We start from the raw sequence: 6460 nt of genomic DNA, 5'->3' as shown, positions 1-6460 counted from the left end.
GAATATAATATTAAAGAATTTATTTCTTCGCAAAAGAATTTTAATACTATGATTGAAGAAAAATTGCTTAAGATTGATGATTTGGCTAGAAACGTTGATAGAATTGCTCTTGATGTTGATGCTTTGAAACTTAGATCTATTCCACCTAAGCATTATATTAATGAGTCTCTAAAAGCCATGAGAATTTCAATTGATGAGTGTAAGGAAAGAACCGCTAGGATGCGTGCTTCCAAAGATGCCTTTATTAAAGCGTGTTCTTCCAATTCCTATGAAAATCAAGATGAAGATCTAAAAGTTATTGATGTGTCTCCAGTTAAATCTTTATTTTGCAATATGAATCTTGATGAAACTGAATATGATCTTCCTTTACCTAGAAGGCGTTCTAAAAATTCGGAGTATTTAGATTTTAATGATGAAATTGATGAAAGTGGGATTGAAAGAAATAAAAATCTAGATGTTGCTAAACCCAATATATTGGATTTCAAGGAATTTAATTATGAAAGTTGCTCTTTGATTGATTGTATTTCCTTGTTGCAATCCGTGCTAAATTCTCCACATGCTTATAATCGAAATAAAGCCTTCACCGAACATATTGTTGATGCCTTGATGCAATCTTATGAAGAAAAACTTGAATTGAAAGTTTCTATCCCTAGAAAACTCTATGATGAGTGGGAACCAACTATTAAAATTAAAATTAAAGATCATGAGTTTTATGCTTTGTGTGATTTGGGTGCTAGTGTCTCTACTATTCCCAAGACTTTGTGTGATGTACTAGATTTCTGTAACTTTGATGATTGCTCTCTAAACTTGCATCTTGCGGATTCCACTATTAAGAAACCTATGGGAAGGATTAATGATGTTCTTATTGTTGCGAATAGGAATTATGTGCCCTTAGATTTCATTGTTCTTGATACAGATTGCAATCCTTCTTGCCCTATTATTCTTGGTAGACCTTTCCTTAGAGCGGTTGGTGCGATTATTGATATGAAGGAAGGGAATATTAGATTTCAATTTCCATTAAAAAATGGCATGGAACACTTTCCAAGAAAGAAAATAAAATTACCATATGAAACTATCATGAGAGCCACTTATGGATTGCCTACCAAAGATGGCAATACCTAGATCTATTCTTGCTCGTTATGCCTAGCTAGGGGCGTTAAACGATAGCGCTTGTTGGGAGGCAACCCAATTTTATTTTTATTCCTTGCTTTTTGCTCCTGTTTAGTAATAAATAAATTATTTAGCCTATGTTTTGGTTGTGTTTTTTGTGTTTAATTAGTGTTTGTGCCAAGTAGAACCGTTGGGAAGACTTGGGGAAAGTCTTGTTGAACTTGCTGTAAAAAACAGAAACTTTAGCACTCACGAGAACTGCTGTCATTTTTATTTGAAGAGTGATATTTAGTTAATTATTTTTGAATATGATTAATAGATAAATTCCTCACGTCCATAAATTTATTTTAGAATTTTTGGGGTTCCAGATCTTGCGCTAGCTATAGATTTCTACAGACTGTTCTGTTTTTGACAGATTCTGTTTTTCGTGTGTTGTTTGCTTATTTTGATGAATCTATGGCTAGTAAAATAGTTTATAATCCATAGAGAAGTTGTAATACAGTAGGTTTAACACCAATATAAATAATGAATGAGTTCATTACAGTACCTTGAAGTGGCCTTTTGTTTTCTTTCGCTAACGGAGCTCACGAGTTTTCTATTTTGAGTTTTGTGTTTTGAAGTTTTCATGTTTTGGGTGAATTCTTTTGATGGATCATGGAACAAGGAGTGGCAAGAGCCTAAGCTTGGGGATGCCCATAGAACCCCCAAGATAATCCAAGGACACCAAAAAGTCAAAGCTTGGGGATGCCCCGGAAGGCATCCCCTCTTTCGTCCACTTCCATCGGCAATTTACTTGGAGCTATATTTTTATTCACCAACATGATATGTGTTTTGCTTGGAGAGTCTTGTATTATTTGTGTATTTGTTTTTTAGTATGCCACAATCATACTTGCTGTACACACCTTTTTAGAGAGCCATACATGAATTAAAATTTGATAGAATACTCTATGTCCTTCACTTATATCTTTTGAGCTAAGTAGTTTTGCTCTATGTGCTTCACTTATATCTATTGAGCTAAGTAGTTTTGCTCTATGTGCTTCACTTATATCCTTTAATCTAGATAATTTTGCTCTATGTGCTTCACTTATATCTTTTGAGCATTATAATTTTTCTCTATGTGCTTCACTTAGATCTTTTAGAGCACGGTGGTGGATATGTTTTAAAGAAACTATTGATCTCTCATGCTTCACTTAAATTAATTTGAGAGTCTCTTAATAGCATGGTAATTTGCCTAATAATAATATGCTTGGTATTCAAGATTTGTGAAACTCTCTTTTGATTGTGTTGAATACTAAGAAAAGATTGAAGCATGATAATTGTTTTGAGTTATGGAGGTGATAATATTGAAGTCATGCTAGTTGAGTAGTTGTGAATTTAAAGAATACTTGTGTTAAAGTTTGTGATTCCCGTAGCATGCACGTATGGTGAACCGTTATGTGATGAAGTCGGAGCATGATTTATTTATTGATTGTCTTCCTTATGAGTGGCGGTCGAGGACGAGCGATGGTCTTTTCCTACCAATCTATCCCCCCTAGGAGCATGCGGGTTATACTTTGCTTTGATAACTTCTAGATTTTTGCAATAAGTATATGAGTTCTTTATGACTAATGTTGAGTCCATGGATTATACGCACTCTCCCCCTTCCACCTTTGCTAGCCTCTCTAATACCACGCAACTTTCGCCAGTATCATACACCTACCATATACCTTCCTCAAAACAGCCACCATACCTACCTATTATGGCATTTCCATAGCCATTCCGAGATATATTGCCATGCAACTTCCACCATCTAGTTCATCTTGACACACTTCATCATTGTCATATTGCATATCCCGGCACACCGCCGGATGCATTCACATAGAGTCATATTTTGTTCTAAGTATCGAGTTGTAATTGTTGAGTTATAAGAAAAATAAAAGTGTGATGATCATCATTATTAGAGCATTGTCCCAGTGAGGAAAGAATGATGGAGACTATGATTCCCCCATAAGTCAGGATGAGACTCCGGACGAAAAAATAAATAAAAAAAAGAGGCCACAAAAAAGAGAAAAGGCCCAAACAAAAAAATGATGAGATAAAAAGAGAGAAGGGACAATGTTACTATCCTTTTACCACACTTGTGCTTCAAAGTAGCACCATGATCTTCATAGTAGAGAGTCTCTCATGTTATCACTTTCATATACTAGTGGGAATTTTTCATTATAGAACTTGGCTTGTATATTCCAATGATGGGCTTCCGCAAATTGCCCTAGGTCTTCATGAGCAAGGAAGTTGGATGCACACCCACTTAGTTTCTTTTTGAGCTTTCATATACTTATAACTCTAGTGCATCCGTTGCATGGCAATCCCTACTCACTCACATTGATATCTATTGATGGGCATCTCCATAGCCCGTTGATACGCCTAGTTGATGTGAGACTATCTTCTCCTTTTTGTCTTCTCCACAACCACCATTCTATTCCACCTATAGTGCTATATCCATGGCTCATGCTCATGTATTGCGTGAAGATTCAAAAAGTTTTGAAAAAGTTAGAGTATGAAACAATTGCTTGGCTTGACATCGGGGTTGTGCATGATTTAAATACTTTGTGTGGGGAAGATGGAGCATAGCCAGACTATATGATTTTGTAGGGATAACTTTCTTTGGCCATGTTATTTTGAGAAGACATAATTGCTTTGTTAGTATGCTTGAAGTATTATTATTTTCTATGTCAATATAAAATTTTATCTTGAATCTTTCTAATCTGAATATTCATACCAAAATTAAGAAGATTTGCATTGAAATTATGCCAAGTAGCACTCCGCATCAAAAATTCTCTTTTTATCATTTACCTACTCGAGGACGAGCAGGAATTAAGCTTGGGGATGCCTGATACGTCTCCAACGTATCTATAATTTTTGATTGCTCCATGCTATATTATGTACTATTTTGGACTATATTGGGCTTTATTTTCCACTTTTATATTATTTTTGGGACTAACCTATTAACCGAAGGCCCAGCCCAGAATTGCTGTTTTTTGCCTATTTCAGTGTTTCGGATAAATAGAATATCAAACAGAGTCCAAACAGAATAAAATCTTCGGAAACGTGATTTTCTCACCGAACGTGGTCCAGGAGACTTGGACCCTACTGCAGGGGATCAACGAGGTGGTCACGAGGGTGGGGGGCGCCCCCCTAGGGCGCGCCCCCTGCCTCGTGGGCCCCTCGGTGCTCCACCGACGTACTCCTTCCTCCTATATATACACACGTACCCCCAAACAATCAGAAGAGGAGCCAAAAATCTAAGTCCACCGCCGCAACTTTCTGTATCCACGAGATCCCATCTTGGGGCCTGTTCCGAAGCTCCGCCGAAAGAGGGCCGTCATCAGGAGGGCTTCTACATCATCCTAGCCCCTCCGATGAAGTGTGAGTAGTTTACCTCAGACCTTCGGGTCCATAGTTAGTAGCTAGATGGCTTCTTCTCTCTCTTTGAATCTCAATACAAAGTTCTCCCCCTCTCTTGTGGAGATCTATTCGATGTAATCTTCTTTTTGCGGTGTGTTTGTTGAGACTGATGAATTGTGGGTTTATGATCAAGTCTATCTATGAATAATATTTGAATCTTCTCTGAATTCTTTTATGCATGATTGGTTATCTTTGCAAGTCTCTTCGAATTATCCGTTTGGTTTAGCCAACTAGATTGGTAGTTCTTGCCATGGGAGAAGTGCTTAGCTTTGGGTTCGATCTTGCGGTGTCCTTACCCAGTGACAGAAGGGGCAGCAAGGCACGTATTGTATCGTTGCCATCGAGGATAACAAGATGGGGTTTATTTCATATTGCATGAATTTATCTCTCTACATCATGTCATCTTGCTTAAGGCGTGACTCTGTTTTTAACTTAATACTCTAGATGCATGCTGGATAGCGATCGATGAGTGGAGTAATAGTAGTAGATGCAGAATCATTTCGATCTACTTGTCACGGACGTGATGCCTATATACATGATCATGCCTAGATATTCTCAAAATTATGCTCAATTCTATCAATTGCTCAACAGTAATTTGTTCACCCACCGTAGAATACTTATGCTCTTGAGAGAAGCCACTAGTGAAACCTATGGCCCCCGGGTCTATTCTCATCATATCAGTCTCCATCACTTTTATATTGTTTTTCTATTTATTTTTCTTTTACTTTTTACTTTGCATCTTTATATCAAAAATACCAAAAATATTCTATCTATCAGATCTCACTCTCGTAAGTGACCGTGAAGGGCTTGACAACCCCTAACCGCATTGGTTGCGAGTAGCTATCGCTTTGTGCAGGTACGAGGGACTTGAGCGTGGGCTCCTACTGGATTGATACCTTGGTTCTCAAAAACTGAGGGAAATACTTACGCTACTCTGTTGCATCATCCCTTCCTCTTCGGGGAAAACCAACGCAAGCTCAAGACGTAGCACTTCTTCAGAGTTTTCAATAATCTTTCTTATTCATGCTCTGAAAGGTTACCACTAATAGTAACAGGATATATCTTATTTTCATCATGATAAGCATATTTAAGATTATCAGGCAACAGTTTAAGCTCAAACACGGGATCACCCTTAGGTGGAGGAGGATCCCCTAGGATTTCAACAGGCAAATTGTGTTTCAGCATAGGTTCCTGTTTAAAGAATACGTCATCTATTTCCCTTCTTTCATTCATAAACATATCATTCTCATGGTCTTGCAAATACTGTTCTAAAGGATCACTAGGAGGTACGGCAATAGAAGCAAGACCAGTAATTTCATCCTTACTAGGCAATTCTTCTTCACGGTGTTGTTTACTAAATTTAGAGAAATTAAATTCATGAGTCATATCATCCAAGCCAATGGTAACAACATTCTTTTCGCAGTCTATCTTAGCATTAACAGTGTTCAAGAAGGGTCTACCAAATATAATGGGACAAAAGCTATCTTGTGGGGAACTAAGAACAAGAAAATCAGCAGGATATTTAGTTTTCCCGCACAAGACTTCAACATCTCTAACAATTCCCACTGCTGAAATAGTATCTCTATTAGCAAGTTTAATTGTGACATCAATATCTTCTAACTCAGTATGTGCAATTTCGTGCTTGATTTCCTTATACAAGTCATAAGGTATAACACTAGCACTAGCACCCATATCACATAAGCCATGATAACAATGTTCTCCTATTTTAACAGAAATAACAAGCACGCCTACCACATGTCTATGTTTCTCTTTAGCACAAGGTTTAGCAATTCTAGCAGTTTCACCGCAGAACTGAATAACATGCCCATCAATATTATCAGACAAGAGATCTTTAACAATAGCAATATTAGGTTCTACTTTAACTTGCTCAGGAGGTGTATATGTT

This window comes from Triticum dicoccoides, chromosome 3A (assembly GCF_002162155.2).
Source record: "Triticum dicoccoides isolate Atlit2015 ecotype Zavitan chromosome 3A, WEW_v2.0, whole genome shotgun sequence".
Classification (NCBI taxonomy): domain Eukaryota; kingdom Viridiplantae; phylum Streptophyta; class Magnoliopsida; order Poales; family Poaceae; genus Triticum; species Triticum dicoccoides.
Note: the sequence above shows the minus strand (reverse complement) of the source record.